Source organism: Pelmatolapia mariae, linkage group LG16_19 (assembly GCF_036321145.2).
Source record: "Pelmatolapia mariae isolate MD_Pm_ZW linkage group LG16_19, Pm_UMD_F_2, whole genome shotgun sequence".
Classification (NCBI taxonomy): Eukaryota; Metazoa; Chordata; class Actinopteri; order Cichliformes; family Cichlidae; genus Pelmatolapia; species Pelmatolapia mariae.
In genome coordinates this window covers 27,399,313-27,411,860 of record NC_086241.1, presented here as the reverse complement: position 1 = coordinate 27,411,860, position 12,548 = coordinate 27,399,313, and positions in this window count along the sequence as shown.

Below are 12,548 nucleotides of genomic sequence, written 5' to 3'. Positions count from 1 at the left end.
TTGATAATTCTTGGTTAACTTAGAGAAACTTGGAGAAAGACAGAAATGTCTTGTCATAATGGGACAGACAGCAAAACTGGAACCCAATGTTAGACTTCGAGGTTTAAATTTGGGGGGAAAGATTTCACGAGATGTTTACTTGCAAGGTAAACTTCCAGGATTTTTGCCGTTTCATCCACCCCCCTTTTTTAAATTTAAACCTGAACAACACAAAAGTCATAAGATGACAAAAAGTGGGATAAATACACCCCCTCCCCCCAGCCCTCCCTTAATTGAACTGGTTTTATGGTGTAAACACAATAAAAAGTAAGACACTTTTTTTTTTTTAACAAATGCAAATTCTACAAACTTTAAACTCAGTTTAATCAGAATTTTATCAGAAGCACAGTCTGGGTTTGATCTACCACTTAACCTCAACGGCACTACATTCAGTTGTCACACGTTACTCATCAAATACATAAGACTCATTAGGCTGACATTTTTAAAAGTCATGGTCAGATGGAATTCATATATCTTCTAATAAAAGTAGAATGACAAAACAAAATACGCATGAAGTCCAGAACTTGCTTTTTTTCAGATATTTTAGTCCGACGTCATGAGTGCTTGTACTTGGCTCAGTCATAAAGATCATAAGGATCATTCTCAAGTGTTTTCCTTTTTAGGCTATCCTCAGTTTTATATATGTATGTTTTTTTTCCTCCTCCTTTGTCATTTCCCATACTGCCAGCTTCCTGTTTGTTGCTCTTTGACCTTCAATCCTCCGCAGTTCACTCCCTCACGCTGCCTTCCGACAGCAAATATTAAAAAGTGGCGCTGACTCAGAGTTACTTCATAACCACATCAAGAAATAATTAAAATGACACGGCTGTGTTAGTCTTGCACCTGGGAGTCAAACATCTACCACAAACACTTTCTGCACAATTAGAAGAACTGAGGATTTACAACACTGTGCGATGCAAGATATTGATGGGTGGAATTTACAGCTCAGTGTGAACTTCCTTTGAGCACAGTGAGCATCAGCAAGCATCAACCCAAATATATGCACAGACATAAAAAGAGAAAAATGCAGACTTAACAAAATGTGTACTTCAAATACTTTTAAGTAAATGTGAAGGAATGCACATTTGGGTAAATGGAGGTTGTAATTAATGGCTTGTTCAGCCTTATATAGACCTTTTTACATAATATTACTCAAATAATAATTATTTTACAAAGAAACTCCCTTAATCTCAGTGCTAAATTTTAGTGGTCCTGAATAATTTCTGAAGGATTAATAGTGATGTCTAGTACCCAATGAGAGCTATAGTTCACATGTCAGTTTCTAAAAGCTTAGCCTAAGGAATAATAATATTAAATAATGATATTTAAAAGCTTTAGTCATAGAATAAAAGCTGAATTGTTTATTTGGGACTCGTGTCAACTAAATAAACAACAAGGGACATCCTCAAATCTGCCTGTGACATTAGCGAAAATCTGCCTAATGGGGCGGTTTTGCCACACAGCAGTTGTCCAGTGAGAATTTCGGATAAAAATCTTTATATTTGATCAATCTATTGTAATAAAATAAGCAAATTCACATGTCTTTTAACATTTTTAAAAACATTTGAACTTTTAAGGTTATAAAAAGGTCTGGCACCCACACAAAGTTCTTTAACATACAGCTTTACTTACATATAAACATGTCATTAAATATTAATATTAATGGATCTACATTATATCGAAATGTAAACTATATTCCTGTTTCATTGTGTGTACTTATCTGTAAACCATGTAAACGGTAAAAACCTTTGGTGGAGACCGTATTGGTATGTTGGATGGTGCTTTGTGTGTCTCTTACGCTTAACCTTTTTCTTATGGTCTTCTAACTGGCAAACAGAGGATGCAGTCTAATAAAGTTGTAATAAAACTTCCTTGACGTTAAAGGTCTGTTCGTTCAGTGTCAACATCTTTGATCGGGTTTTCTCTGTGAAACTCCGAACCATAAACGAACATAAAACTGTGACAATGGTGAAAAGCTTTCTCCTATAGGAGGTAATTCTGATTGCAGCCACCCCACCTTAAACAGCTGATGGATAATTTGCAATGACTGCTGAGTGGGAAACCTTTCTAAAGGGGCCCCACTCCAGCTTTGTGCAGCAGCTCATTGTCTTACTCGGGCTCACTATGAATTCAAACTGTAAATGTAAAGTTTCACAGCTCGATTTGAAGTTATTTTCGATACTGATGTTAGTATTTTCAGCTATTTCGCTATTTCATCACCGTGGCTGACTCAGTTAGCATTACCTCTGCTCGCTGGGCTCAGATTGGACCTTTGGTGGTTATTATATACACATGATTCATATCCTTAATGCTACATTGTTTTATATATTTATCTAATAAATATTAGTCAATGTCTGTAATAATATCAAACTGGATTGAAGTTAAAGACTAGTGTCGCTGAAGCATTGCAGCGAAATGTTGCCAAATCAGCTGTATATTTTGCTTACATGTCCTCTTCCTCCTTCCACAAGTGCAGTCGTGCTGCAGGCTACAATCAGTCTGTTCTGATGCCAAACCAAGCAGCAACCTCAGGCTGACAAATTAAAGTGCCAAAGTGCTTTATAGTTTATGTTTCCTTTTGCATAACAACTCTGCGGGGGGTGACGTTTGCTACCTGAACGCTCGAGTTAACTGACAGGTGTCCAGATGCAGGCATCTATAGACTGAACTGGATCTCTCCATCACGTTTGTGCCTTTTGAAGCATTTTAATGATACAGCCTGCTGTGAGCAGGGGCGCCTCCAGAATCTTTTCACAGGGGTGGAACACCAAAAACAGAATTTCCAGTTTTATTATGTTGTTTTCAAATGTAGTTTACTTGAAAAATATGACAAAAAAGACAGAAAGAGAATAATGATATACCTAGTTTATTTCCTGCTATTAAAGTTGATATCACAGAAAATAGGTACATATAAAAACCAAATAAGATTTTGAAATCTAGAATAATTTGCTTTAATTAGCTGAATGATTGATTGACTGGAAGTCCCAACCACTGCTTTAATGATTCTCAGCAGAGGTGAGCAGAAGCATCTTGAGAGTCACTCTCCCAGAATGGAGTTAACTTTAAGAGCAAAACTTGGTCAGGAAAGACGAATAAATATTAGAACATGCAAGAGTGTGAATGGTTGCCTGTGATCTGACCTGTCCAGGGATTTGAACCAGCTTTTCTGCAATTTTATTACATTACTACCAACATAGGACAGTCTTGCCGGTTAGGGTGGCCAGGAAATTTTGACTGGTGGCCAGTGCCCCACCCCCACCCCCCTTGGTGGCACTCCTGGCTGTGAGAGACAGACCATCTACGAGGTGTGTACTTCAGTTTGGGTGAGTGAAATTGTAGTAATTCCTTTAGACTGTTACTTAAGCATTCATCTTAATAACATTAATAATTAGCATTAATCAGCAGATATGTAAGAGTGCAATGCACCCCTACAGTTCAGTGATGCAGCTTTCTAACAAATCTTGCTAGTGTTAGCTGATAACGTTCTTTCTAATCTGTTGTCTAAATATGGTCACTTCTAGCTCCACAAACATAGAAGCCAAAAAAACTAGGTTTCATCATGACAGAGAGGCCAAAACCAATAGGTGATATCACCGTGGTAACAATCTCCTAGGTGGTTGCATGTCAAACAAGCGTTTTGCCCACAGACTGCTGTAACAGTCTGTAAAGTAGTTGATGGGACACTTCTAACTGCAATCAAAACAGTGCTTTTTATTTTGTTATGAACTTTTAAGTAATGGAGGTTTCAAATATGCAAACGCACACTCGCATAGAGAAAAGTTTTTTCATGATGAGTGAAGTCAACACTAATGAGACTATAAGAGATTAGACTACATTTTCTAAGCCCCAATGTTTTCTTGGAACAGCATATTTCTGCATATGCATACCTTTAAGATGCAAATCCAAAGCAAAAAAAAAAAAAAAAAAGCACTCGGATGTCTCTTTGAGCTCTGTAATTGTGGCAGTAAGAACTTTTTTTGTCTGTCAAATGGAAGCTATTCTTTATAAGACTTTTTTTTTTCATTGTAAACACAAGCTCTGCAAAGTCAGTTATGTTTGCAGACATGGTTTACTAGTCTCTTTTCTTTAGCTGTGAAAGGACTCCGAAAACCTCAATAAGTAAGAAAATGAGCACTGGGTTACTTAGTGCAGAAATCTGGCAGTGTGTCTAACAGGGGAGTGCAGTACATGAGTGCTGCTCTCTTGGGTCCAGTGGCTGAAGAGTGATGGGAGATAGATGATCTTTTGGCATGACTAACAGGAGGCCTCAACCCATCACTCACCAGTGGCTTTGTTTCCACTGCAGGGCCAAACAGACATTTTCTACCATTCGTAGCAGGATTCATTTGATTCACGTTGTTCCTGTTTTTGTGTCTGTTCTTCTGTAGATCAAGTTAATAATGCACAAATGGAAGGAAGATACTTAATTGTAGTTTTAGTTCTCTCGACCATGTCTTTGCCATTTTGTGTTTCTGATCCCCAACAGTTTAAAGAAATGTTTTTAGAAATTTTGTTAGAAATAAATGTTTTTTTATGCTTAATAAAAATAGAATAGAATGCCTTTATTGTCACTATACAGATGTATCTCATTGTACAACTGTATAGTGACAATAAAGGCATTCTATTCTATGCTATTCTATTCTATTCTATTCTATTTTTATTACACCTTTTTTAAAAAGCTGATTGAATTTGTTACTTTTGTCTTACAAATCATATTAAGCTCACCAGCAGAAAACACAAGATTTTTTGATTTATTGCAAACTACATTGGTCCTTTGTTAACTGGTAACTAGGCAACAATATCAGTCCTGCGCTTTTCAGCTGAAATCTTTTTCAGGGCGACCAAAGGCTAGCCTGTAAATTTAAATTACACTTTCTTGTTTGTTTTTTTGTTATGATTTTCCTATTTTTTATTTTGAAAAGGCTACATAAATTATTTGAGAAATATCTTTATTTGCTTAAACAGCAGCTTTGAGATTTTGCAGAGACTTTGACTAAAACCCAAAACGCCTCACACTGATTTATTACAAATAACCTGTTAATGAAAAACATTTGTAGAATTTAACAAAATAATAAATAATGAAGATCCATCCAGAAAGTAAATACATTCAGACCTGTGGTCACGATAATGGTTTTAATCCACTCTGAAGCCCCACTTTGCCCCTGTGATGGAAAAGTGACTTCTTGAGAACGAGAACGTCTGTCACTGAGTCACCAGTCTGCAGTTCAGGGCAGACAGGAGGCTATATTTAGCCTTTAATCACCTAACAAATTCACACTCAGTCCACAGCACAAATACCTCAGGCCCTCTTTATGTATTTCAGGAGTGTGATGAATTTGTTTCTAGGAGGCCTGACCGCTGGCTCTTGGAAAGATGTTGGTTTGTTTGACAGAAGCCTTTCTAGTTTGGTACCAGACTTATTGGTCTGACTGCATTCTTTAAAGTCTAGATCACGAATCCTCGGTTATTTTTAACAAAGAATTACAAAATAAAAGGAACAAGCGATCTTGTGGTTAAAATTTCATCAGTGCAACCCCCACATACTTAAAGTTATACCGCTTTCTATGATGAGCTCCATGCCGCTTCAGTCACACACATTATCTACACTACGTAATTAAGTAATTATAGTTGTTATCCTTTTAACTAATCTAAGCAAAAGACCCCATGGTAACCAGCATCAGAAATTTATATATGTATATATATGTATAAAATGTATATACTATCAAATTCAGTCTGCCACAGTCTCTCATTTTAATGTTTCATTACTAAAGACACATCAGTGATTTCAGAGTTAAGAATCCAAATGTCCTCTGTGTATCCTGGTTGCTCTAGTTTTAATACTTTTTTTTCTTTTGTCTGCTCTAAAACATCAATCTAAAAGTGATGAACAAATAATAGTGTCTGAATCTCTACATTAGGTGGATTTTGTGTCAGTAAAAATGTACACATCATCTCAGGTCATTTAGAAATCAAGTAGAGATGTGATGACCTTTGTGTTCGGTCCTGTCTTGGACTCAGTGTGTATCAGCTTTAGACTTCTGTTAAAACTAAAGTAGTCAGATAACAACATTTAAACTTGAAAGCCATAATTGGTTAAATAAATTCAATAACTTTTCAAAACTCCTTTTGATAACCAACTGTTTAACTATGACTTGACAAAACAAAGAATTTAGTAAAATCTGATGCAAACATTGCTGACACATTTTAAACATACAGTTCACCTAAACACAGCGCTTTTCCATAAACTCAGTGCCTCCTGATACCATATATGATGTAATGTTGCAGCACTTACTCTTTGTAGTCATGTGGGGTGGCTTGTTTTGACTGTCCATACAATGAAGGGAGGGGCTCCACAGGGAGAAAAACTATTATGACAGTTATGTGAAGGGAAAGCAGCGGGAGGGGGGGTTCAGCTCTGCGGGGACACCTACAGGCCAGGCAAGGGCATGGACATGATACCCACAATGCAACTCGGTGACTCCACCTGGCTCCTGAATGCAGCAGGTTGCTCTAATCACCCAGTGACTGATACTGAAAACATTTGTCTGTCCCTCTCCTTTAAATAATCAACGTTAAAGTTTCACTCAAATGGCCACATAGACTGAATATATATAAATAAATAAATATTTTCTGTCAGGAATTTGTCATTTGTTTTGTGGAAGAATTGCCCCGTTGGTGTGTCAAGAATAATAAAAAGTTGTGCAGATATTTAAACCAAGCATTAAAATGGGAAAGAAAGGTGATTACGGTGAATTTGAACATGGCGATTCAGAAACTTCTGAGAAAATATTGAGTGAAGAAGAAAATGCCTTGTTGATGTCAAAGGTCAGAGGAGGATGGCCAGCCTGCTTCAAGCTGATAGGAAGGCAACAGCAACCTGAATAACTGAATGCACAATACATCAAACCTTGGAGCAGATGGGCTACAAAGTGGAAGACCACACCAGTGCCACTCCTCTCAGCTAAACAGGAAACTGAGGGAATAGAAGACAATAGACAAAAACATTCTTTCAATAGAAGATTGTAAAAATGTTGTCTGGTCTAATGAGTGTCAATTTCTGGTGGGGGATGGTGTGGGGGACATTTTCTTGTCACACTTTGGACCCCTTGGTACCATTGGTTTTAATAACTATATGTCATATCCAGTTGTCTGACATACGTTATGTCATGCAAAAGGTGTTAAAAATAAGAATGAAATGGGATATTTACTGATTAAAAACACCAGGATGTTTGGGCTTCTGCAGCGCTTCCCTTGAAGGTCATCTGTGCTCTGTTAATGTGCCCGTTTTTGTATTTTAATGCTGTTTAATAACCTGCGTGTCTGACGTATCTGAACTGGCTTTCACGTAATTTATAGCAACACATCATCTCTGGTGTGATTTGTTTGTTTCCGGCTGGATGAGCTTATTCAGACTGCATCGTCATGGTGCGTTTGTCATGTTGTCTGATCTTCTTGACTCTTCGCATATGATATTAATATACAGCAGATGATTGGTGAATTCCAGATGTCTTCGAAATCCTTTCACTCTTTCTGTTGCCAGACGTTAATGTTAAAGTTTATATTGTCCAGGAATACTTATGCATTTAGACTTTCGGCTAGCATCAAACTACACTAAAGTCACAAAAACAATTTACATGATCAACAGACCTGTTTCATATCAACTTTTACTGTGAGGAAGAGGAGAGTTGCTGCTGGCGACGATATGGGAGAGGTGAAAGTGATCTTGGCTTCAAAGGACAGTGGCGTACTGCATTACTCATGTTATGAGAACTTAAATCTGTTTACACAGTGACATAGTGGAGACTAGGCTACCTTTTGTGGAGAAAAAGCAAGTCCCCATAAAATAAATCTTCTTCTTTTGTTGCCACAAATGCCTTTAGAGATGAGAGGGTTGAGAGAGAAAGTGTCCGATAAATGTAGCAGACGAGGTGTTTTCAAAGACTACATGTGTCTGATACCTGAACTAATTCAAATTCAAATCTGAAGTTCACCACCAATGAGCTGTTGGTATATTTAGAAACCCAGGAATGTGCCAAAGGTCTTTCTAAGTTTCCCTTTGGGCATTTGCTGCTTTTTCGCTCATTTTCAGTCCAGTCCTTCTATATTAACATTTTCAGAGGAATGTTTTTTGGTTGTTAAACCAACAACAATGGCCAGTAAATCAATCAAGGATGAAAAGATAGCTAACTCAAAGGATGAGCAAGTGTTGTTTCAACACATAACAGACAACTTAGCAAAGAGCTCATTTTACTTTGTATCTTTAAACACTTTGTCACTAACAGCCTGTCGTAAAAACATGTCATTTGTTTCTATTTCTTTAGTTGATTCAACAAAAAATGCTAGAGATAACATAGTTTCATGAACATAAAATAGAAACAAATCAGGTCAACGGGTCTTGTGGAGTGATGAATCTAAATGTGAAATCACTATGTATGAGGGAGGTCAAAACAGAGGTACAACAGTGAGTGTCTGAAACCATCCATAAATATGGTGGAGGGTCTGTCATAGTTTGGGGCTGCATTTCACCCACGTGGTGTTGGTGATCTTGTCAAAGTTGATTACATTACGAATCCAGATGAGTTTTGATCCACCGTACAATACCATCTGGAAAGCATCTGATTGGCCGTGGCTTCATTTTTCAGCATGATAATGATTCCAAAAACACTGCCAGTGCCGTAAAAGCAAACCTGGATAGACAAACACAGTCCTCCCCAGAGACCTCAACAATATTGAAACAGTAAATGGGCAGCCAACATCCATGTATCCTTCAGAAAATCTGAATATTTCTGAAGATTACTTAAAGAAATTACAGGAAAGCTCCCTAAGTTGAGACAGTGCTGAAAAATAAAGGAGCTCAAACCAGTAGGTAGAGTTTTCAAACTCCATTTTTGCCTTACATCCTGTATTTCCATGAATATTTGCACCTGTTTCAATGAATGGCTACACCTATCCTCACATTTTCCTAGTTAAATACAAAGAAATAAGTGGTGCCTAAAGACTTTTACACAGTAATATATATTATCTGTGGGTTGATTCCTTAAAAAAAAATGCTCCAAAATGGCTGAGAGGTCCAGTCGAGTGAATTGTGGAGAAGCCTTGCGGACAGCTGCCTACGCTGCATTATTAGAAGCAGACTAGGCAGTCAAAGTAGCCATGATTCTAATAATGATAACTTTAAGCCTGAATACCTAAAGAGAAGAGAGAACTTCACCATAAAGGCAAAAACCATTTCTTGTACAGAGCTGCAAACATGTTTATTTCTTCTCTAAAGTTGGACATTTTAACACAGGGACGGGGAATGATTTGGTTTTGAAGTCAGCCTCAAGCGGCCATTCAAAGAACTGCAGTTATTGGCACTTCCAAGGTGGGTTCTAGAAACTGGACACAAATAAGTTTAGTAATTTCTGAAGAAAAAGGCACAAAACTGTTCATATGTACAGTCAGGACATTCTGGGGCTGTTGGGAGGCGGTTTTAAGGCTAAACCCTAAACTGACCGTGTCAACCAGTGGGCATTTGGAAAAAGAGGAGTTTGGTGACTGCACTGAGGGGATTGATGCAGCCAATGCCCACCATGACTTACCAAATAGGATTGAGCCATCTGAATTCACCCACACTCACCCACAGCAGCAGTCGGAGCCATAATTACACTAATCTGTGTCTGTGTGTATGTCTGAAGCTGTTGTCTATCAAATGTACTCCAAACATTCCCAGCCATAGTTTGGAAATTTGTATAACATTTAAGTAAAAAAGAATCAGTAGACGTCTTTTGTAGGTGTGTGAGTAAAATATTTGTGCTGCCCTTTAACCCACATCCAAGCGTTCCCAGCTAAACTCTTGCCCATCCCTCAGCCAGTCCTGTGCCATGTGTTGAGGCACACAACCTGAGAAATGCAGTTGTCATCCATTCCTTCTCTCTTGTCCTCTTTGCAGCTGTATACGACACACACATACACACACGCACGCACACACAGAGCAGCAGCTCTTGCCTCCCAGGCGCTGTTGTTTTATCAATAAATGGCGACATTAGTTCATATCATGTGATTCGAAGAGGATTCGTTGCACATTAGAGGCCCTAATCGCCACCTATAGTCTACCCCCCGGGCCTCGCCTACATGACCCTGCTGAGCACAGCGTTTTCTTTATGCCCCCTGACAGAGCTGGGGATTGAGCCCAAACAAAAAAAACCCACGAGGGTGAAAAAATGTTTTTACACCCACCACGCTCCCTCGCAGGCCTGGCTGTGTGGGCTCACCGAACCCTTTTAGCTTTCGATCAATGGGGCAAGTTACTGGAGTCTGGCCAACTCTGACAGATAGCACAGAAAGAAAAAAGCATGCCTCTTCAAAAAATGTAGGTTTTTTGTCACTGTGTTTTGTACCTCCACCCATCCTCACTTCAAAAAAAAAAAAAAAAAAAAGAAGAAGAAGAAGAAGAAAAATGCAAGTTGAAATGAGGGAATGCTTCTTTCATTTTCCCTTAAAGATTAGAGTTTTCTGTGTGGAGGGTGAGAAGGCGAGGCTGTGGGTGGAGGAACAGGAGGAAGAGGTGGGCAGAGGGAAGGCTGCTTTGCGTCATCCGCAGCAGATGAACCTCTTGCCGGACGTGGGTTCCTGACATGGAAGCTGGACAAAGCAGCAGCTCGTCCCACAGCTAATGATGGGTGTTATAATTTAACAAAAGTCTGGTGATTATGGGTCTGCTGATGAACCAGGAGCCATGGGATACGCAGCAGTCTCTGGGGACGGGTTCACAACGAGAGCGCAGTGCCCCCCATTGGAGTAGAAAACACATTGCTCTTTTTTACTCAGACTTCAGAGTGCTGCTGATAATTTAGTACACTCTATGTAGGGAGTTCCCAGATGATATTGGAAATTACTGAACTGCACAAAATTAAACTAGTAGTACATTTGGCACTTTTATTATATTCATATGAAGTCATTTCCATAAGTATTTGGACAGTTACACAACCACAGTGCATTTTAAACCAATGTATTGATTTAAAATCAAGAATGAAGTGCAGAATTTGAACTTTAATGAAAGGGGTTTAACCTGATGTTTTTGTACACAGTCCTCCATTTTCAGAGGCTCAAAAGGGATTGGACAGATGACCAATAAACAGTTTAATGGCTGGTTCCCTGATTGTTCCCTGAGAAAATAAGTAGATAAAAGATCTGAAGTTGATTCATGCGTTAAACTTGTATTTGATAGCTGTGTTTTGAAATTCTCGATATGACATCCAAAGTGATGTCAGTGCAAGCGAACAAGGCCAAGGTTAGGCTGCAAAAACCTTTAACAGTGGCCAAATTAATAATCGGGTTCATTCTTAAAAAGAAGGAATGCATTGGCCAGCTTAGTGACACCAAAAGGCCTAAAAGACCACAGATGACAACTAAAGTTGCACGATGACAGAATTATTTTCATGGTTAAGAAAATCAGCTTCAAAATATCTAAACTAGTCAAGAAAATTCTCGAGGAGGTCGACGTGTCATTGTCACAGTCTACAATCAAGAGACGCCTTCATGAATGGAAATATAGAGGCTTTAGAACAAAGTGCAAACCACTGGTTACACTCGAGAAGTTTAGATCCTGGGAAATCAAACTCATAACGAGGGCTGTCTTAATCAGCAGAAAATGCTGTAAAACTTATTAAAACACATTTAACAGTCCAAAAATGTAAACCGTCCTTTACATTTTATAAACTAATCCAGTGAGCACACTGGAATCTTTGGCCGATTCTGGCCCCACAAACCTTATGTTTCACACCTCTGGATTAGACTTTGGAGAAAAGATCTAAAAAAAAAAATCTGGATGGGCCTGAAAAAGTAGAATGATAAGAAGAGAACAGGATGCAGAAGAAGAGAAACAGGTCATGATCTGAAGCACAACATGTTATCTATAAAACATGGTGGAGACTATGTTGTGGCACGGATATGTATAGCTACAGCGACCAGAGCTGGGTCACCTCTGTTTATTTGTGATATCACTACTGATAGAAGTCGCAGGATGTATTCTGAAGTGTACACGACTATATTCTGTGCTCAGCGAGTCACAGTACGCATGGTTAATGATCCAAAGGAAACTGGAAAGGCAACCCAAGAGTTTCTCAAGGTGTATGTTCCTGCATTTTTCTATTAAAATTATTTTATTTTAGATTAATGCATGATCTGTTGGCATATGACTGTGCTATTACATTTTAGTATAGTTTTATATCATATGGACTCCAATCAGTCGCAGTTATATTCTACACTAGTAAAAAAAAGGCTCAAACATACACCCTGAGTCATAAAATCCTGTCTTATTTTTAATGGGTGGTCTTATTCAAAACAAAGTAAGTAAACAAGGAATATTGCAGAAGAAGTTCCCACAGAGACAGACTTTAACATCAAAGTCAGACCTGAGACAGGAGACACTGGGGCAGCCTAAATCTCCAGGCAGCTTATCCAGCATGCTTGGTACATCCGACCTTTCAAGTACCCTAAAAAGCTGCGCACAGAGTGCTGGCTGTTAT